General features: G+C 41.0%; 1 pseudogene; it reads left to right on the top strand.

The window, feature by feature from the left end:
• The first annotated feature begins 9448 nt into the window (after window positions 1-9448).
• LOC114313190 (anthocyanidin 3-O-glucosyltransferase 2-like) lies at window positions 9449-20692 on the top strand (annotated as a pseudogene).
• Window positions 20693-23784: the final 3092 nt, after the last annotated feature.

Here is a 23784-nt window from a genome sequence, read left to right as displayed (position 1 = left end):
ACCGCCTCGGGGTGAGGGCCAGATGCAACACATGCTCGGGACTGGCTCGGAATCTCACTGCCATGCATAGTTTGCCTCTATTTTCCCTGCTCTGCTCCTCTGAAAACTGCCAAAGTCTCAGGGATGCCTCTCAGGACACTGGGGGATATCATCGGCTGAGCAGAATTTCCACCGGCAGTAGCATTTAGTCACCGGCACAAAATAGATCCACCGGCCATCGATTGACTGCCGGTCGGCACTAAATACTGTCGGCGGCAATAAATTCCTGCAGAACCTGCAACTCACAGCAGCAGAGGGCAAAATCTTGCATGGCAATGCAATTCAAGCAATTTATGCACCCATCACATTCCTTATCATGTTAATGACTCAAAGGAGGATGTGCCCCAATTCTCGGACCATCAATCACGCATTTCCATGCATGATGGCCCAAAGAATCAAGTGTGCAACTTCAATTTCAAAATGCATGCAAACCAAATAAACACACAAGGAGGCCTAACCTCTATCATACTCATCTCAAGAGGCAAGGTGATGCATGCAAGATGCAATGCAACTTAGGCATACGAGCTAAGGATGCAACATGCCGATACAAGCAAACATGCAAGGTGAGCATGCAAATAAGCAAGGGATGGTCTTAAACATGAATTAGGCAGCTCTAGTTAAGCCCAAAACAGTGGCCAAAATGCTAAGTGCATGGAGGCAAATGACATGCAAACATGCATAGATACATGGTCCAAGACTTAAGCATAATGAAGCCACTTTTCGACGCATTTGAAAGGCACAAACATGGACAATTTGCATGCAAATTTCAGAGGCGATAGGTGATGCAAAACAACCCCGAAACATAACGAAACGCCACTCAACGCATGGAATGAATCCCGAAATGCAAGATTAGGCACATGAAATGGCTTACAGCTATACAAAGCATGCACAATATGGACATGGAGCATGAAGAAAGAAGCAAGACAGCCCTGAGACAAGCATTTTTACAGTTTATGACATGGCCAAACAGCAAGCAAAGATAGGGCTAAAATGGCATACAAAAATGGGGCTAACACATGGATTTCAAAGCAAGTAGCACATAGAGTATCCAAACAGTGTTGATCCCTTCTTCAATGTTGAAGAAGGGCTCAAAAGAAGCAACTTCACAGTTTATAACATGCCTCAAAACAGATCACACGCAAGCCAAAAATATTATGCAAAATTATGGCATAAAGAGGGCTAATGAAGGAAGTGCTAGCTACTGTCCTCAAACAGCAAGAGGTCCTCAATCAAACATGAAGAGGACCTCAAAATATGTTGATTTACAGTTTGGGTCGGAGCCCAAAGATGCAAGCAACTATGGCTTAGATATGATGCAAGAATAGGCTAGAAAAGGGAAGAAGAGGACTCACCTTTGTAGACCAATGAACCAGCACCTCTTGGACCAAGTTTAGGTGCTCCTAAGCTCTGGAGAACAGCCTCAAGCTACTGGAATGGGCGTTGGATGCCTTGTGCTATGAGTTGATGAAGAAATGGCCCAAGAACAAGGGTGTTTGATGGTTGAATGGGAGAGATATAGTGAGAGATGAAGGGATATATGTATGTATATATCAGATATATCTATATATCTCTGGTTTTTTGTTCCAAAAATCCCCAACCTAGACAAAGGGAGAGGAATGGTGCTTATATAAGGCAAGGGAAGCACTTAACTTACAAGCTAAGTAAAGGGAAAGGGTCAAAGGGGTTCAAGGGGGGTGCAAGGCTTCTAGAGGAAGCTAAAACAGCTGGCCAAGCTTCTCCAAGAAGCTTGGCCAAAGGGTTCAAGCTTCTAGAAGGTTAAGGGGTTCAAAGACTCACAAGGTGCAAAACAAACACACATGTGCGTGGGGGATCGATTCTGTGCATTCCAGCTGGCACAGATGGAATCCACTCAATCTGCAGAATGCTCCGGAAGGTCGTCGGCTAGCAAAAATTGCCGGTCAGCAAAATAAAGTGCCGGTCGGCACAATAAATTGCTGGCCGGATAAATATAGTGCCGGTGGATGGCCAGTAAGGTCGAAAAAACGGCCGGTTGGTGTCGAAATTGAAGCCCCGGAAGTTAGCTTTCCAATGGCGCAAACCTTGCATTAAAATTCCTTTTGTGGAAAAAGTTATGCCCATTTTGGTGAAGCCGCGCAGATTCGATCCAACCGGGATGATACCCAACTTCAACCAATCATATCTCCCCCACCCGGACTTGGCTTTAAGAGATTATTGAGTGAAAAATGAAGCCCCGGAAGTAAGCTTTCCGACGGTGGTGGCCTCATAGCTAAACTCCAAGTGTACAGATAGATAAGCCCGATTCAGCGAGGGCTGCTCAACTCGCTTCTACCCGGATTCATGCCGAACTTTTCCCAAACTAGTTTTCTCCTCTCCTTTCCTCTCTTCTTCAACTCCAAACCCCTAAACAAAGTGTTTTGAAGGATTTGCCTCTCTCCTTGCCGAAGAAACTGAACATTTGCCCTGCACACCTTTCTCCGCCAAGCAAACCATCAGTGGTGCCCAAGTCTTAAGGGCGGTCAAAAATGGGGTGTCTACAGATATCTACAACATGTGTTGTATGTAAGGGTTTAAGGATAAGTTTCACTTTTAATGATTACTTATAATTTGATTTCGGCATAAAAATCAAGACAAGTATTAGAGATACTCACAATAAGAATCACCTATATGAGTGTCAAACTAAGGCCGGTTCTTTGAGAATAAAGAGGATAAATTTTCTAGAAGCACTCATGAATAACTAGGAGTGTTTAAGGCCAAAATGAACACAACCATGAGAACCATGATGTGTTAGAAGATATTTTGTGTGAAATCTATTGTCTTGGCTTACGCAAACGGCTGAACAATTCAACGCATTGCGTCCATTGGTTAGTTAGTAAGTCAAATAGGTTATCACTAGGGAAGGTTCAAGGCCGAAAGTTACCTATCTCGATGCAAGATATTTTCGATTTATACTCTTTCAACAAATTCTGCATATTGTTACATTTCTGTTTTCATCACAATTCCATTCATGTGGGGGAATGTAAGAAATGGTTTTGGAAAAATAATTTTTTCCTTAACTTTCGTCTACTTTTTAGGTAGGACCCATGCGCCAAAGTTGGCGGGTCTAAGTGGTAATGCGTTCTATGCCGCGTTGTGATTCACATAGTATATTTGGTTGCTCAAAACTATTATCGGGTGAATGAGAAATTGAAGCTAAAGTGAGCTCCATGGAAATGGAGTTTTTGGTGGAAATTCCTTAAAGGTTTGAATTAAAGGTTTGTCCCACATTGGTTTGGTGGGAAAACTTTTATGGGTTTATAAGACTTGAGTTTGCAATTTGGGGAGGGCCCCAAGGGGCACCCCAAGTTTAAAGAAGGGAGAGGTTATGGGCAAAGTGGGCTAGACCCATTGGACCCAAAAATAAACACACACTCGCGCGCTACTGTCGCTGTTTGTCCGGTCGGTCGGGCGGGCTGGGCTGGGCCTGGGCTCAGGCGCGGGTGCGTGGTGTGAGGTTGGGTTGGGCTTGTCCGGCCCAATGTTTAGCTTTTTGGGCCAAAAACATTTTGGATTTTTATTTTTCTAAAATTAAATTCTTACCTTTTTTGAATTTAAATTTTGAAAACAATTCCGAAATGGTGTCCAGATTATTCCTACACCCAAACAGGTCCATATCTGTCCAATATAAACCAATCAGATGCAGTTATATATTCAAAATTCAAACTGAACAGGTGTTATCTGTTCAAACAGTGCCGAACAGGTACTGTATCTGTTCAAACAGGTTTGTTACCTGTTGAATTCAAACTGAAAAGACAACATTGCATCTATAAATAGGCAGTCATTTATTTGGTTTTTAATTCAATATTTTTTCCTTCTAAATTCTGCTAGTGTTCTCTGCATTTTGCTGCATTAATTTTTTGTGAGAAAGAGTGTATACACAAAGTGTGTTCGTTGTGTGAATAATTTATAGTGCTGCTATTATTTGTTGTTGTTCATTTTACCTTAGGAGATAGACGTTCGCAATCTGAAAGCACCGTGGAGAGGACAAATCTATCTTAAGGACACAGTGTTAAACACTGGACTTGATCAAAAATTTGTTCGACAAATTAATAAGGTAAGTAATTAATTTACTTTTTTGTTTTATTGTTTTTCTGTTTCAGATTTTGATTTTGTTTTTGTAATAAAATAAAAATCTGTTTTTATTTATTTATTTTATATTCTAGTTTGATTTTTGTTATCAAACAATCTCTCTCATTTCCTTTATTTCTTCTATGTTCTGTTTGTTGTTAAGTACACAAACAAAATTTATTCATAATACAGTGAAGATTGTCCAACAATTTTTTGTGAATTTCGTTGAGGGTTTTTGTCTTTGGGATTGTGCTTTGCACATAATTTAGTTGTATTTTGATTGTCCTTTTCTTTATGGTTATGTATAGCTCCTTTGTTGCTTCAAGTCTCAGTTTAAGTGTACAGTTAGAAGATTGAATATTTTTATTAACTTGTTTTACTTGCTTTGGTTTTAGCTATGTTGTGGTTCATTTTCCCACATTTTATCTTGGTAATTTTTTTTATTCTCTGGATGGGTTTAGGGATGGCTTGAACCACATAAAACACTTGAAAACTCTAAATGTTTAGGGAGGAAATTCATTTCGTAGAAGACAAAATACAAGAAATTAGAAAATGGGCGAATGATTTGATACAGTTGTACTGAATAGGATCCACACACTAACTAAAGATTTGATGCACTAATTTAGTCATCCATGAGATTCTTTTTTATGATAGCAATCGCTTAAATATTGTTTTGAAGCCTTTATGAGTAAATGGCAATTTCTCATGTCTCATTCAAACTTAGATGGCATCTTCATTTTGTTTCTATGTAAAATTTTTGATTTTATTTGTGAAGTGATGATTGGTCCTTTATATCAAAGTAAAAAACTGATTTTTGCTTGCGGGATTATTGTTCAGATTCATTTTTTTCCTTCCAAATTAGTTATAGTGTTTGTTGTGGCCAATACAAGCTATGCATTTCATATTATCTTTGTTTTTTTTTTCCTCAATTAATTTGTCACGTGTTGCTTCATGCATTGTTGGGAATATAAAATTGTGGCCTCATCATGTTTTCAAAGATTAAAAATATTGTGTTTTATAGTAGTGATGACACAAATTTTTTAATTTTGCGATGAATAGTTTGTGTTTTTTAGGGCTTTTAATTTTATTTTTTATTATTTGATCTATTTATAAAGCTTAGATAATTGGAAAAATGGCGAGTTCATCAATGCGTGTTCTATGTTTGCTTCATTGTAGTAATTCATTATCTAGATCAAAGTGTTTAGAGAGGTTTGCCTAATTCATATTTTTACTGTTGTTGAAATTTGTTTCCCGATGCAACTAGTAAGACTTCTATACAAGAGTTATCATTTTATTGATAGGTTTCACTATGTAAAACTTGTGTAAACTTCTTTCTTACATTCATGTTTAGAATCTTCCCTGAATTAATTAAGTCGCCATAAATGTCGTATATATTTTCCATGACTAAGCAATGGTTGTCACCAAAAAAATACATTTGGCGACTAAACTTTTTGTCGCCGTATATTAATTTGGTCGTAGAAAATTTTCCCTAGCTCTCGCCCATAAATTTCACTTGGCGCCAAACTCAACAGCGACCAAATTTTTAATTTGTCGCCAATAGTTTAGTTTTTGGCGACTAAAAAATATATGGTCGCCAATTATGTACATTTGGTGATTAATTTCTATTTTAGTTGCCAAAAAACGTCGCCAAAAATGTTTTTTGTTGTAGTGCCGAATAATGATTGTGCTGTGTAACGTTGTGGTTTTTGTTGGCTACATTTTGTCATTGTGATGTTTGTATTAATATATGTTTTATACGCGTGAAATGACCCCTGTTTTTTTGACATTAGTATGGTTATTGGGGATTTAGTAGTGTTAGTTAGTAGTTTGGGTCATTTTGATGTTAACTAATATCAATGTTATAATAGGAATAAACACCACACCAGTAACACCACAAATAGGATAACATTATCCACTCACAAATTACTTCACTAAATCCCCACGAAAAAATAAAAAAGTAAAAATTTACCTTACTCACACACATCCAAACCAAACCAAACCAAGCCTTAAGTCTCATCAAATGGGGTCGGCTACATGAATCCTTCTTCTCCACGCGGCCCTATCAAATGCCATTTCATTAGTCAAATTAAGTAGATTCATATCTCTATTTAAAACGCTAGTCAACGTTAATCTAGGCCTACCCCGTCCCCTAACACTTCTATCTACCGTTACAGCATCGCATCTCTTCACTACTGCCTCTATTGGTCTCCGTTGAATATGACCAAACCATCTCAAACGATTCTGTCTCAACTTATCTTTTATCGGTGCTACTCCTACCCATTCCCGAATATACTCATTTCTAATCCTGTCTTGTCTAGTCTTACCACACATCCACCTTAGCATCCTCATCTCAGCCACACTCATCTTATCTACATGTTGTTTCTTGGTTGCCCAACACTCTGTCCCATACAACATAGCTGGTCTAATAGCCGTTCTATAAAACTTACCTTTTAGTCCAGTGGGTATTCGTTTATCGCACAATACCCCAGACGCACTTCTCCACTTACACCATCCCGCCTTAATCCTATAGGCCACATCTGCATCAATCTCTCCCGCTGTTGTGATAATCGATCCTAAATAACGAAAATGTTCACTCTTAGGCAATTCTTGGTTCTCAATCTTCACTTCTCCTCTGCTTTCATTGTTACTGTTACTAAATTTACACTCCATGTATTCTGTTTTAGTTCTACTTATCCAGAATCCTTTAGATTCAAGAGCTTTTCTCCAAATCTCTAACTTTGTGTTAACTCCTTCTCTAGTCTCATCCACTAGCACAATATCGTCTGCAAAAAGCATGCACCATGGCACGCCATCCTGAATATTTATCATCAACTTGTCCATAACTAACGCAAAAAGATAAGGACTTAAGGTAGATCCATGGTGTAACCCTACAGTGATAGGAAATTCATTTGTCTCTCCAGCTGGCGATCTAATAGCGGTCACCACCCTTTCATACATGTCCCTAATCACGTCAATGTAACCTTTTGTCACTCCTTTCTTCTCTAACACCCACCATATTATATCCCGGGGCACTCTGTCATATGCTTTCTCAAGGTCGATAAACACCATATGAATGTCTCTTTTCTTTTCTTTATACTTTTCTATTACTCTCCTCAAAAGAAAGATCGCTTCCATTGTTGACATACCAGGCATAAACCCAAATTGATTCTCTGACACATCTGTTATATCTCGCAATCGGCATTCCATCACCCTCTCCCACACTTTCATTATATGACACATTAGCTTGATTCCTCTATAGTTGTTACAATTCTGGACATCACCTTTATTCTTATAGATTGGTACTAAAATACCCTTCCTCCACTCATCTGGCATGTTCCTAGTCAACAAAATTTTGCTAAACAACCTAGTAACCAACCAACTCCCTTTTTACCCAAACACTTCCAGGCTTCAATAGGGACATCATCGGGTCCTAAAGCCTTATTTGATTTCATCTTCTTAAGTGCAATTTCCACTTCAAAGTTCCTAATCCTGCGATAGAACCTATAGTCTTGGTTTATCGTATTACTGGCCATTTCTTCCCTTATTGTCGTACCTCCATGTTCCTCATTTAATAGTTTCTCAAAATAATTCTTCCATCTTTCCTTAATCTCATCATCCTTCACCAATACCTTAGAATCCACACTCTTGACGCACTTTACTTGATTAAAATCTCTTATTTTTCTCTCCCGTATCTTAGCAAGTATGTATACCCTCTTCTCCCCTCCTTACTATCTAGTCTATTGTATAGGTCATCATATACTTTCAACTTGGTCTCTCTCACTACTTTCTCGACCTCCTAATTAGCCAACCTATAGCTCTTAAGGTTTTCCTCAGTTCTATCATTCTGCCACTTTTTAAAGCACTCTTTTTTTGCCTTAACTACCGCTTGAACCTCTTCCCTCCACCACCAAGTTTCCCTAGAGCTAGGTCCCGTTCTTGTCGACTCTCCAAGCACTTCCCTTGAGATTCTCCTCATACAATTGGCCATCGAGTTCCACATAGTGTTAGCATCACCTTCTAAGTCCTAAGTACCTTCTTTATCCATTCGATTCTTAAATATTTCTAGTTTATCCCCTTTTAGGTCCCACCATCTCGTCCTACGACGCCCACCATCCTTCTTAGCTTGGTATTGCCCTCTAAAACATAAATCTAGTACCAAAATCCTATGTTGAGAGACCAGACTCTCTCCAGGAATCACCTTACAATCATTGCATTCTTGGCGATCCACTTTTCTCACTAAGAAGTAATCTATTTGACTCTTAACTAATCCACTCTTAAAGGTTATCAAATGCTCCTCCCTCTTCTTATACATAGTATTGGCCACCACCAGGTCAGAAGCCAACGCAAAATCTAAGATACTCTCTCCAGCCTCATTTCTGTCACCAAAACCGTATCCACCATGCACCCTTTCATAACCTAGTTTATCTATGCCCACATGGCCATTAAAATCTCCACCTATAACCAGGTTCTCTCCTACGGGTATCTCCTGTAAGATCTCATCCATTTGCTCCCAAAAAATCCCTCTTAGTCTGATCATCTAATCCTACTTGAGGGGCGTATGCGCTAATAATGTTCACTATATTCCCTCCAATAACTAGTTTAACTAGCATAATCCTATCTTCTTTCCTAGTGACCGCCACTACACTTTCCACAAGACCCTTGACAATTATGATTCCTACCCCATTCCTGCGTCTATCTTTACCATTATAATATAGTTTAAAATCGGTATCCTCAATTTCCCTAGCTTTCTCTCCCGTCCACTTAGTTTCTTGTATGCAAGCTATACTAACTCTCCTAATAATAACATCTACCAATTCCATCGTCTTACCAGTTAAGGTTCCTATGTTCCAAGTGGCTACCCTAAACCTATAGTCTTGGACTAGCTTTTTTACCCGCGCTCGTCCAGAAAAGCGCATAAACCTTTGCCCATTTTTCACTGCACCCAAGCGTCGATGCGGCGCCCCTTGCTCACTTTTCGAAACACCCGGAGGCAGGCGCAACGCGTCACTTGAGGGGAACGACCTAGCATTTAAACGATTCAAAGTAGGAAAAAAAATCCAAACAAAATTACCCACAAGGCCCAAACCTTCAAATCAAAGAAATACAACATGCCTAAAATAAAAAGGACTAATTGATTTGAAAGAAAATTTCTAAGACCAAATGAAATAACATTTCTCCAAATAAAATTTATGAGTAATTTTTCCTTGTATTTATCATTAATTTTTTATTATCCAATCACATCATATCATTATAACTCTAATAATTTAGTGAGTGAGTTAAAAGTGTTTGAATCACGGATTACATCATAATTTCATACACATTATATGCCAGCTTTTAAGAGATGCAAGCTATGAACTCTCCTCTATAAAAGATTGATTCATCAAGAAGGAAAAAAAAATATAAATAAATAAAATAACTAACCTTTAAAAAAATGGAGAACAAGAGAGAGCTTGTGTTCATACCAACGGGTCACATTGTACCCATGGTAGACTTTGCCAAACACCTGCATGATCAACACCAACACTTCTCTATCACAATCCTCCTCATCAAACCATTTTTTAATCCCTCTTACAATCTCTATGTTGAATCACTCACCGCCTCCGACACCTAATTCCGCTACATCCACATTCCTCCTCTGCCATCGCCACCGCCTTCTGAACACCAAGTCCTGACGTCTCCAGATAAATTTTTCTCCGATTTTCTAGAAAGCTATAAATCACAGGTGAGAGACGCAATCGCCAATTATCTGTTGTCTTCTTCTCCGGCGACGGCGAGGCTGACAGGGTTGGTGGTGGATTGCATATGCACCGCCATGATCGACGTCGCCGACGAATTCACCGCCCCTACTTATATCTTCTTCACACCCAACACCGCCTTTCTTGGCCTCATGCTCCACCTCCCAATCCCCCATGCCTTAATCGGAACCGAGTTCACTATCTCCGATCAAGACTCGGTAACTCACTTCCCGAGTTACGCTAACCCGATCCCTACCTCAGTCATACCCTCGGCTCTATTCAACAAACAATGAGGGTACTCCACCTCCCTGAACCACGCCAGGAGGTTCAGAAACACCAAGGGCATAATCGTAAATACATTTGAAGAGCTCGAATCCTCTGCGATGAAGTCCCTGTTAGTCTCGCTGGCATAGCAGTCAGTTTACGCCGTCGGACAGCTGCTTGACCTCAGCGGTGATGCCCGATCAGGGAGCGATCGAGACAAGATTCTGAAATGGCTCGACGAACAGCCTCCTGTTGAATATCACCCCATGTGAGGGGTGATTCCCTTTACAAGTGATGTGCACAAGCTTGCCAACCTACCAAGGTGATTCTCCATGAGCTGCAGCATGTTGCCAACCAACATGGACAACCACTGGAAGGAGAAGAAATGATCTGGCCATGTGATGGAACAACTGGCCATGTGCAAAGCCAGCCTCTCCACCTCCATCTGTAATGTGTATAAATAGAGAGGGTGAGAGTAGAGAAAAATACAGTGAGTGAGTGAACAACTATCAGAGAGTGTATTGTTTGTAATTCTTCCATTTCTCTCCATATAGTGAAATCCGCTGCCCGTGGACGTAGGCGACTTGCCGAACCACATTAAAACTCTTGTGTTATTGCTTGTTTGTGTTTCCTGGTGTGCCCTCGATCCACAACAATTGGAGATTGACAAAGAGGATAAAAGTAGAGAAAAATACAGTGAGTGAGTGAACAACTATCAGAGAATGTATTGTTTGTAATTCTTCCATTTCTCTCCATATAGTGAAATCCGTTGCCCGTGGATGTAGGCGACTTGCCGAACCATGTAAAAACTCTTGTGTTATTGCTTGTTTGTGTTTCCTGGTGTGCCCCCGATCCACAACAATTGGTATCAAAGCTCGGGTGGTGAAAAATTGAATTTTTTTCAAAAGTGCCCAGATTTTGAAGTGCTCGAAATCCACTTTTGAGTATACCAGGAGGAAGCCCTTGAGGAGAGGAGTCCATAACAGCAAAGAACAGACAAAACGGAGGTCGGGGTGCCCCACATACGCCGGTCAAAGTTTAGAGCATAAAGTCAACTTTGAACCAGAATCCCACGCGCGGCCAGAGGTTGAAGATTCTATAGCCAATCCAAACACTTTAAATATTTGTCTGCGGCACTTACATCACAAGGGTCATACTTGGCAGAGTGGTTAGAGCCTTTGGTTTGAAGCCTTAAGGTCAAGTGTTCAAAACTGTTCCCAAAACATCACTGCCAGCTCATCTGCCACGCCACTGACACATCAGCGTGCTTGCCACGTCAGCGCCCACAAGCATTGACACGTCAGCTGGACTGCCACGTCACCCGCCAGGTCATCTGCCACGTCGTCTACCACGTCATCTGGATTGCCACGTGGCTGCCCCATCAGCCGACCCGGTCAGTGTCTCGTCAGCACGTGGAGGATTGTTCCAGTGCTACGCGGCTAAGGAGTAGCCACAGATTTGAGGCGTTCAAACTATTTTGGCCAAATCTAAGTAATTCAGAGTCCATTTTTGACGATCCAATAGTGTTTTCCAATTATTTGGAGTATTCCGGACACATCCGTATGGTCAGTTTTTTGAATCAAAGTTTCGAAAAAAAAAAAAAGTTTAATGGCAGAATCTAGAGAGACCAGATCAATCGAGTTCAGATCAACCGAGTCCATAAGTAATCCAGCGACTACAAGCAATCCTAGGCATTGGACCTCGGTGTCCCATGCAAAGTTTGAAGTAGAAAAGTTTGATGGAAGCAGCAACTTCGGCATGTGGAGATGCGAAGTTAATGATATGCTTGTCCAGATGAACCTGCACTTTACTCTGGGAGACAAACCAGATGACCTGGACGGGATAGAATGAGAGAAGGTGAATCTCCTGGCTTGTAGTTCCATCCGACTTTGCCTTGAAAAAGAGGAGAAATACACCTTCACAGAATATGATATTGCGAAAGAGCTTTGGAAGGGGTTGGAAGATAAGTTCATGACAAAGAGCATTGAGAACCGGCTCTACTTGAAAAAGAGGTTGTTTCGTTTTGACTACAAGAAAGGTATTTCGATGAACGAACACCTAAACAATTTCAACAAAATTCTCACCGATTTGAAGAACTTGGATGATCATATTGGTGATGAAGATAAAGCACTGTTATTGTTAAATTCCTTGCCTGACTCATATGATCAACTCACTACCACTTTATTGTACGGTAAAGAAAAGATCAAGTATGTTGATGTTGCAAATGCCTTGGTAAATAATGAGTTCAGAAGGAAAGATAAATCTGCAAATAAGGACTCAGCATCCGAGGCATTGACAGTCAGAGGCAGAACAAATAACAGGAGATATACAGGGCGAGGAAAGTCTCGCTCAAAATCCAGAGGGAAATCATCAGACAGAAGACGTCTTGCAAAAGACGAGTGTGCTGCTTGTCGCCAGAAGGGGCATTGGGCAAAAGATTGTCCCAATAAAGACAAGAAAGAAGAAAAGGTAAACGTTGCACGAGATGGAGATAATGGTGAAGGAGCAGCCTTCACAGTTTCATCATATGGCCTGTCTGATGAATGAATTATAGATTCTGGATGTTCCTACCACATGTGTCCTAACAAGCAGTGGTTCTCGAGCTTACGAGAGTTCGATGGAGGAGTTGTGCTGATGGGCAACGACCAAGCTTGCCAGACAAAGGGGATTGGAACAATTTGACTGAAGATACATGATGGAACAATCAGAATTCTTGAAGATGTTCGGTATGTACCAGATCTAACAAAGAATCTCATCTCAGTGAGAGTTTTAGACTCCAAAGGTTACAGAGTAACTATCGAAGGTGGAGTCCTTAAAGTTGTTCGAGGAGCATTTGTTGCAATGAAGGGTACTCGACAGGGAAATTTATATTTCCTGGATGGCTCTACAGTCACAGTGAGAGTGGCTGTCTCCACCAGCTCAAAAGATGATGCATCAGACACTTCCAGACTTTGGCACATACGCCTAGGGCATGTCGGTGAGAAGGCTTTACAAGGGTTGGTAAAGCAAGGCCTGTTGAAAGGCGCCAAAACAGGGAAGCTTGAGTTCTGCGAGCATTGTGTACTGGGCAAGCAAACAAGAATCAAGTTTGGTACTGCTATTCATCGTACCAAAGGGATTCTAGACTACGTTCACACCGACGTATGAGGTCCTTCCAAGAATGCTTCATTGGGAGGTAAACACTACTTTGTGTCGTTCATTGATGATTTCTCAAGAAGAGTTTGGATTTACACAATGAAGCATAAAGACGAAGTCTTAGACATCTTTCTTATGTGAAAGAAAATGATTGAGACCCAGACAAGCAGAAAGATCAAGAAGCTCAGATCTGACAATGGTGGGGAATACACATCAGATCCCTTCTTTGAGGTTTGCCAGAATGAAGGGATAGTGAGACATTTCACAGTTCCTGGAACACCGCAGCAAAATGGAGTCGCAGAATGCATGAACCGCACTTTGGTGGAGAAAGTCCGGTGTATGTTGTTACATTCTGGATTGAGCAAGGCATTTTGGGGCGAGGCATTGAACTATGCTCTTCATCTTGTCTACAGATTACCTACTGCAGCACTAGATGGCGACACTCCCATGGAGGTATGGTTAGGAGTGTCAGCTACTGATTATGATCAGCTACGTATCTTCGGATGTCTAGCTTATTTTCATGTTACAGAATCTAAGTTGGATCCAAGAGCCAAGAAAGCCATCTTCTTGGGCTTCAGTGACGGTGTCAAGGGATACAGACTCTGGTGCCCTGAATCAAAGAAAGTTGTCACTAGAAGAGACGTTAACTTTGATGAGTCTACAATGCTAAAGTAAGAAAATCTTCAAGAAAATGATGAAGCATTGAAGAAGTCAGTGCAGGTGGAGTTTGAGACTCCAGCAAAGACTAGTCAGCCAATCAACCATCCTGAAGAAGTCTCAGTGGATAGCTCTGAAGAGAGTTCAGATGAAAATGAAGATCTAGAGGCCCCACAACAGTCAGAACCCATTGCAATCAGAAAAGGAAAAAGGGTTACTAAGCAACCCAGTTGGATGACCGATATGGTAGCCTATGCAGTTCCAATCATTGAAGACAATGTTCCTTGCACTTTCAAAAAAGCCGTGTAACATGCAGAAAGTGTCAATTGGAAGGAGGCTATGGATGAAGAGATCAGGTCACTTCACAAAAACCAGACTTGGGAGTTGGTGCAACTTCCAAAAGGCAAGAAAGCAATTGGGTGCAAGTGGGTTTACACTAAGAAAGAAGGCATCCCAGGCAAATACAACATCGGATTCAAAGCTAGATTGGTAGCTAAAGGCTATGCTCAGAAGGAAGGAATAGACTACAATGAGGTATTCTCACCTGTTGTGAAGCACACGTCTATTCGTATCTTGCTAGCTTTGGTTATACAGTTTGATCTCGAGCTCGCCCAACTCGATGTCAAAACTGCCTTTTTACATGGAGATCTTGAAGAGGAGATATACATGTCCCAGCTAGATGGTTTCAAAGTTGCTGGAAAAGAGAATTGGGCCTGTAAGCTGAAAAAATCATTGTACGGATTGAAGCAATCCTCGAGACAGTGGTACAAGAGATTTGATCGGTTCATGATAGAGAAAGAATACACAAGAAGTCAATTTGATCATTGTGTATATTTCCGTAAGCTGCCAGATGGGTCCTTCATCTATTTGCTCTTATATGTAGATAATATGCTAATTGCATCAAAGAGCAATGAGGAGATTGACAAACTCAAGGCACAATTAGCAAGAGAGTTTGAAATGAAGGATTTGGGAGAAGCAAAGAAAATTCTTGGCATGGAGATCAAGAGAGACAGGAAGAAGGGCACGGTTCATCTGACACAAAATTAATACTTGAAAAAGGTGTTAGATAGATTTGGCATAAATGGGAAAACAAAAGCTGTGAGTACACCATTGGCCCCTCATTTCAAGCTTAGTGCTTTGATGTCTTCGCGCACAGAAGAAGAACGAAAGCATATGGCACAGGTTCCATATGCAAATGCAATTGGTGCATTAATGTATACTATGGTTTGTACAAGGCCTGACATCTCGCATGCTGTGAGTATGGTAAGCAGGTATATGCATGATCCAAGAAAAGATCACTGGCAGGTAGTGAAATGGATCCTAAGGTACATACATGGCACGGTTAATCTGGGATTGAAGTTCGAGAGAGATAACCGACTCGGACAGAATCTGGTTGGATATGTGGACTCAGATTATGCTGGTGACTTGGACAAACGCCAATCAACAACAGGGTATGTATTTACGCTTGCTAAAGGGTCGGTGAGTTGGAGGTCAACGCTTCAGTCAACGGTAGGTTTGTCTACTACAGAGGCAGAGTACATGGCAGTGACAGAAGCCTTTAAGGAAGCTATTTGGCTACATGGGTTAATTGAGGACTTGGGTATTGTTCAGAAGCATGTTGAGGTGTTCTGTGACAGTTAGAGTGCCATTTGTTTGGCAAAGAACCAGGTTCATCATTCCCGCACCAAGCACATTGATGTCCGTTTCCATTTCATCCGAGAAATTGTGGGGGATATTCTACTTCAGAAGATTAGTACTGTAGATAATTCGGCCGATATGCTCACAAAAGTGGTTTCTGGGATCAAGTTCCAACATTGTTTGGACTTGGTCAACATCTCTCTGAACTGAGCACCTTCGGGTGCAAGGCAGTGTTGATCGATCACTATGTTGGATAAGAGAATCCTCGCTAAGGTGGAGATTTGTTGAAGTTTGGGCTAAAGATTCAGCCGCGAACTACTCACATGGGTTGAGGGGGTGATTTGTTGAATATCACCCCATGCGAGGGGTGATTCCCTTTACAAGTGATGTGCACAAGCTTGCCAACCTACAAAGGTGATTCTCCATGAGCTGCAGCATATTGCCAACCAACATTGACAACCACCGAAAGGAGAAGAAATGATCTGGCCATGTGATGGAATAGCTGGCCATGTGCAAAGCCAGCCTCTTCACCTCCATCTGTAATGTGTATAAATGGAGAGAGTGAAAGCAGAGAAAAATACAGTGAGTGAGTGAACAACTATCAGAGAGTGTATTGTTTGTAATTCTTCCATTTCTCTCCATATAGTGAAATTCGCTGCCCGTGGACATAGGTGACTTGCCGAATCACGTTAAAACTCTTGTGTTATTGCTTGTTTGTGTTTCTTGGTGTGCCCCCGATCCACAGCACCTCCGTCGTCGGTGGTGTTCCTCTGCTTCGGAAGCATAGGCTGCTTCGATCTGCCGCAACTGGAAGAGATCGCGGCGGCGTTAGAGAAGAGCAGCCACAGGTTTTTGTGGTCCATATGGCGGTTGCCACCAAAAGGCGAGTTTGGTTTGCCAACCGATTATGTCAGCGATTACGACGGCGTGTGTAACAAGTCCGCGGGGGGGGGGGGGGGACCTCGCTGCTACAGTTCGGACTCGATTTGTGTCACGGTTCTTAATCTGAACCAGAGAGTCCAAATCTGGCAAATCGTTTTGAGAAACAGATTTTTGAAAAAGTAGTGCCAAACATGGACTGCTTTGCCAGATAAAGAGTCGCCACCTAAATATTTTTAAAATGGGGAAATTTAGGAAACCCTGACTCGGTGCCGAAGGCCACATGTCCGTCATCACCGGAGTTGTCTCGGTTCGAGAGCTTGGGTACGATCGGGGAAGGTCAGCTATGAGCACCCCCTTTCGCCCGGTCCGAAGACCGGCCTCTACTAACCGTGATATCCGTTTTTGAAAACTTTACGTGTTCTTATCCCGTTATTAGCCTAGAATTACTATGTTATGCGCACAGCAAACAAGTATAGACTAGATTGCCTAATTTGGAAATAAACATTGCATATCCGTTCGGTTTGAAAATGCTTTGGAATTTGCTACTCGCAAGTAGGCTAAAATACGGATTTCAACGAGTTTTTCCAACTCAAACAACCCAACCTTCACCCACAGGCATTCAAAACAGTTTAACACATAAGCATCTAGCCACATGTTAAGCATGCTGTCATGGCAACATTCACACTTATGCGATATGCTAAAGCGGAAATACTTACATCGTACTCCGTGCCAAAACAAAGAACTTGTTAGCAAACATGCATGATCCAAGTCCATGTGAAGTGCCTAATGCATTGCATACAAAATGTTACTAGAATAGGCTTGGTTATCCTAAACATGTCATGTGAAAATGCACAATTATCACGTATTCAGTTTGGGAATTGAAGTATTGATGCAGTTAGCGTGATGTACCGAGCCTAATGCATGCAATACAAATGCATGGATGCACACATGCATAGCATAGGGTATGCTAAATTAAACGTGCCCTAATACTAACCATTAAAGCGGGTAAGTAAAAGGGAAGAAAGAAGTGAGGTTGGAAGACATACACACCACCCACGCACACTTATTACAGATTTACCCTCACTCGGAGGGACCGAATAAATATTACAAATTAATTAACTACGCAAGCTAATTAATATTACAAATTAACTAATTTAATTAAAAAATTAAATAAATTAATTAAAACAGGAAAACGCCTCGGGAAGCGCGCCACCATGCATGGGCTGCCTCTGTTTTCCTTCCTTTCCTCCTCTGGAGGCTGTCAAAGCCTCAGGACTGATCCCTTGGACAGAGAGGATCACCACCGGCTGATTGAAATTGCCACCGGCAGTGTGGTATGGCCATCGGCACAAAATTGAATCTGTCGGCAGAGAAAATGGTGCCGGTCGGCACATTACACTGCCGGTCGGCAGAGTATTCCTGCAGAACCTGCAACTCACAGCAACAGAGGGCAAAACAAAGCATGGCAACACAATTCAAGGCATGTATGCACCAACCATGTCCCTTATCATTGCAATGACTCAAAGGGGCATGTGCCTCGATTCTCGGACCACCAATCACGCATTTCGATGCATGATGGCCCAAAGAACCAAGTATGCAACTTTGATTTCAAATGTATGCAAACCAATCAAACAAAACTCCCAATCCCTATCACCCAAGTCAAGGGACAAGGAATGCATGCAAGATGCAATGCAACCTAGGCATACAAGCTAAGGATGCAACATGGCATGGCAAAGCACTTATGCAAGCATACAAGCATACATATGGCAATGCGAATAAATGGAAAGATGGACTTATACATGAATTAGGAAGATCTAAAATAGACCTAAAACAGTGGCCATAGTGCTAAAAAATGAGGGCTAAATGGCATGCACACACATATGCACATAAGGACCAACACTTAAGCACAAAACAAACAACATTCAAGCACACTTGAAAGGGGCAAACAAGAGCAATTAGCATGCATTTTAAGCTTTGAAATCATGCCAATACATGGTGCCAAACCAAGCAACAAATCAAGCCAAGCATGCACCAAATAGTCCAAGTGTTCAAAGCAAATCAAAGGAGCATTGAACTACACTTAACATGACCAAACATGGCATGAAAGGAAGGACCAAAAACAGGTTTATAGCACGTTAAATCAAGGCTAAAGGGCTCTTTAGATGGCATCTAAATGGCCCAAATACAAAGGCATACACCATGGCCAAAACATGGAGCATTGCAACACATGCTTTCAAAGCATTAAAGAGGCATTCAAGATGCATGCAAGGCAATCAAACAAGCATGGAAATGGGACTGAAATGGCATGTAGAATGATCCAAAATCACCAAAACAATGCAAAGATGGCATGCTACACATGCACATGCTCAAGGCCAACAAGCCTAAATACAAAGGAGCTATATCAAGCATGCAAAGATCAACCCAAACACTTATGGACAGACTTAGAACATGGCAAAATAAGCACATAATCTTCACAAGACTAAGCCTAAAACATGCTCCAACTAAGGCTAACAACCTAAGACATGTTAAGGCATAAACAAGGCATTACATGGTAACTATGCTAAGCATGCATGGAGTTCCAAAACCAACTTGAAATCATGTTATATTATGGATATATAAGCATGAAAAACAAACCAAACATGCTCAACACACACTCAAGCATAGGCTTCCTTAAGAGGTCAAAATATGCCCTTTTCAAGGACAATAAGGAGAGGGGGTGGCCCTCTCCTTCTTGGGACTTCAAAGCATCATCTTCACCACTGAAATTCCTCAAGATTTCAGTGGTGAAGAGATCTCAACACCAAAATCCCAGAGCTGACACAAAATGGCCTAAAATGAGGCCTTTCGAGGCCTAAGGGTGGTCAACAACCCTCAAACAAAAAAACACTCTTAATAAACAATAAAGAGGGCTTAAAAACATAACTTTTTTATGTTATACAATAATCACAAAAACAGCTCTAAGACAGGTGGAAAATCAATGCAAAAATGGGGGAAAAAGGGACTAGTTTCTTACCCTTGTAGTCCTCTTCAACAATGGTGCTCCAATGGCCTCCTTTGGCTCCAAACCAGTCAAGAAACTCAAGAACAATCCCTTAGAACCCTAGCTCCAAGAGGAAGGTGAAACACTAGGTGTTTGTGTGCAATAGTGAGACACAAAACACCTAGTGAACAAAATGAGAGGGAAAGAGAGATAGAATGTGTATATCTAACCCTAACCCTAGAAAAACCAGAGCTTGGTCTGTATTTTCCTCTCTAAAAAATGTCTAAAAAGCTCTCTTCCTTTGCCTTAGAGAGAGCTCCTCTCTATATGCCTCTTGTAAAGCTTACAAGACAAGTTTTGCAAGAGGGAGATCCCTCTATACACGTGTATGGAGGGGAGCAAAAGCAATACAGCTGTCTAAAAATATCTGCAAAAGCAGATGAACAGCAATCGGCCGGCCAAAAATGCCATCTTGGCCAAAAAAAGTGCCGGTCGGCAACAAATAGTGCTGACCGGCAACAAATAGTGCCGGCCGGCAAACTATATTGCCGGTGGCAGCAAAAACCAGCCGGTGGCATCTAGCCACTGCCGGTGATGGGTGGGGATGGTCTACAAGCCCCACCCTGCCTCTCAAAGGCAAGATGCAAGTGTTTGGTGCAAAACCAGACACTAAACGGTTGAATTCGGGGATCCTGAGGCATGGCGCGCGAGCCGAGACCTCCGGGAACTCCAAACGAACACAAACATGGATAATCACCGAGTGTTCAAACGGTGACGTCCAAGTCTTGAGGACGGTCAAAAATGGGGTGTCTACAGCGTGTTGCCGGAGGGGTTTTTGAAACGCACGAAAAATAGGGGAATGATGTGTGGGCGGGCATCGCAAACGGTGGTGCTGGGGCATGCGGCGGTGGGAGGGTTTGTGTCGCACTACGGGTGGAACTCGATCTTGGAGAGCTTATGGTTTGGTGTGCCGATGGTGACACGACCGATGTACGTAGAGCAACAAATCAATGCGTTTGAGATGGTGGTGGAGTTGGATCTGGCGGTGGAGCTGAGATTGGATTACAAGTGTGAATTTGGTGGGATCGGCGGCAAAGTTGAATTGGTGGCGGCGGAGGAGATAGAGAGAGCAGTGAGGGGTGTGATGGATGGTGAGAATTTGGGGAGGGGGAGAGTGAGAGAGATGAGAGACAAGAGCAGAAAGGCGGTCATGGAAGGTGGGTCTTCGTTTGATTCGTTAAGGCGGTTGGTTGAGGACATGTTAGGAAACCACTGATCATCATGGAAAAGAGTTTGTTACGAATTTTGGAAGGAAAAATTCGTTTGTCTTCCAAACTTACTTTTTATTTTGAATTATTAATATTATTTTCAATAATTACACTTCCTAAAATATTGACATTAAATAATTTTACAAACATGCTACTGTTCCAAAATAATCAATCAGATTTTTTTGAGTGGTGTGATTGTGTGGTGAAAATTAAATTAGTATGTTATAAATCCAAGTATAAAATGGATATTTTTAAATAAAATTTACATAATAAGATTAAATTTTTTAATGAAATCTCATTTATTGATACACAATTGCTTAATTGAGAACAATAATTCATTTAGTTCATAATAAGGAGAGATATGGAGATAAACATCTCACGTCATACCATATCACAAAGCATTACTAATTCTTTTGAAAATATTTCATAAAACATAAAATACAACTTAGTATAACAAAAGATTGTCTCTGAATATAATCAAACTAAACAAAGTACGTGCACAAACGTTTGTATATTGGCAAGTGATATTCCATTAAAAAGATTGATTTTATTGATGGCTTAGGATAAATTGAATAAATATCAATAGTTTTACGAAAAATTGTTCAAATTAATACTTCCATAATTTAGTGAAATAAGTGTACTGGTTAAAGGAGCAAAGTGTATATTTTTTTTAACAAACTAGAAATCTCATTTGAAAGATTATAATAGGCAACAATTGTTTACATTATGGCAACAATAGAATCCACTGAAAATTAAAAAACATAGTATCCATTTTAATAAATGCAATAGGTTACCACTTTTATATCCTTTAATAGTTCATAGTGCACCACTGGCCCATCAGCTGAAAATGGTGGTGATACAATGCCTATGTTACAGGAGACTGATCCAAATAGACCACTTCATGTTGAGTAGCCTCACACTGAAGCCATGATGTTTGACTTGGATCGAGATTTAAAATGTCATCAAAATTTCAAGGATTGACAGATCCTTCAAAAACCGATGAGCACGCACTTTTTAGATCACAATGGGTACTGATAAAGCTTTTTTCAGAAAGAATCAAATTCCCCCAATCAAGTAAACCAGCATCATCCTGCATAAGCAAATCTCAAATTTCGCTCTAGATGAGAACAATGAAACAATTAAATGAAATCAATCTTATCATAAACCTAGATGGTCAGTGTCACGACCCCATTCCGCCTCTAGTAGAATGGTACCGTGATGGCCAGTAATCAAAGATTACCAAAGGTCAACTTACAAAGATTCACACAGAATCAGAGTATAAATATATGGGGCCTACATATGCGGAAGCAAATTTAAATCTAAGTAGTCCATAAGAGCTATGCATAGATCAAATGAAATGTCATACATCTTAACATGGTTTACAACTTGGATACAAATAAAATAAAGTACATATTACATCTTGATCAAAAGGCTTCTCAAGCCGACATATACAAAACAAACTACAATGACCAAGCCAAGAAGCATAATCTTCAAGATGCTACAAAAGTATGAATCCAAAATATCATGCAAAACACATCTAGGCGTCACTTCCTTCCTGCTCATCACCTACATATATATAAGGAGAGGGTGAGCTTGGATACTCAGTGAATGATATCAGAAATAAAGGTTTGCATGACTGATATTCAAGATCTTTGTCAAACAATACATAACATATCTTGTACAAAATCAAAGGATGAACCATGTTCATCTGTCAAATCTTTCAAAGCTTCAAGGGATGCTTACTAGCATTAATATAATACATGGGATGACATTCCGGACAAACAAACCCACGCGAAAAACCGTCAGTGGCAAAACAAGGGTGCAGTCGCATTATAGTCCCCTGGCACTAAGGACTTTAAAAACAAGGGTGCAGTTGCATTATAGTCCCCTGGCACATAGGACTTTCAAAACAAGGGTGCAGTTGCATTATAGTCCCTTGGCACTAAGGACTTTCAAAACAAGGGTGCAATTACATTATAGTCCCCTGGCACTAAGGACTTTCAAAACAAGGGTGCAGTTGCATTATAGTCCCCTAGCACTAAGGACTTTCCCAGAATGTCATCGAAACAATTATAATACTAGATACAAAACTAGGGACAATCATTCATGCTTGATCAAATACGTTTCCAAAACGAATCAAGACTTATCAAAATTTTATAACATAACTTTATTAAAAATACCACTCAGATAGCTCTTCGGGCGAGGGGATTACAAGCAAGGATCCAAGGCCTACAAGCACATAATAAATTCCATTGAATGCACTTCAAGAAGTCAAGAAGAGATGCTCAAAGATGGATATTGTAGACGTCCCCGAACGCCCCGGGAGGATGAGTCCCGTTCTGTTCATTTGGGGTTACTACAGTTCGGACTCGACTTGTGTCACGGTTCTAAATCTGAACCAAAGAGTCCAAATCTGGCAAATCGTTTTGAGAAACAGATTTTTGAAAAAGTAGTGCCAAACATGGACTGCTTTGCCAGATACAGAGTCGCCACCTAAATATTTTTTAATGGGGAAATTTAGGAAACCCTGACACGGTGCCGAAGGCCACATGTCCGTCATCACCGGAGTTGTCTCGGCTCGGGAGCTTGGGTACGATCGGGGAAGGTCAGCTATGAGCACCCCCTTTCGCCCGGTCCGAAGACCGGCCTCTACTAACCGTGATATTCGTATTTGAAAACTTTATGTGTTCTTATTCCATTTATTAGCCTAGAATTACTATGTTATGCGCGCAGCAAACAAGTATAGACTAGATTGCCTAATTTGGAAAGAGACATTGCATATCCGTTCGTTTTGAAAATGCTTTGGAATTTGCTACTCGCAAGTAGGCTAAAACACGGATTTCAAGGAGTTCTTCCAACTCAAACAATCCAACCTTCACCCACAGGCATTCAAAACAGTTTAACACATAAGCATCTAGCCGCATGGCAAGCATACTGTCATGTTAACATTCACATACATGCGAGATGCTAAAGCGGAAATACTTACATCGTACTCCGTGCCAAAACAAAGAACTTGTTAGCAAACATGCATGATCCAAGTCCATGTTAAGTGCCTAATGCATCGCCTACAAAGTGTTGTTAGAATAGGCTTGGCTATCCT

This window comes from Camellia sinensis, chromosome 5 (genome assembly GCF_055761805.1).
Source record: "Camellia sinensis isolate YWXY chromosome 5, ASM5576180v1, whole genome shotgun sequence".
NCBI classification, from domain to species: Eukaryota; Viridiplantae; Streptophyta; class Magnoliopsida; order Ericales; family Theaceae; genus Camellia; species Camellia sinensis.
Note: the sequence above shows the minus strand (reverse complement) of the source record. Positions and strands in the feature narration are given on the sequence as shown.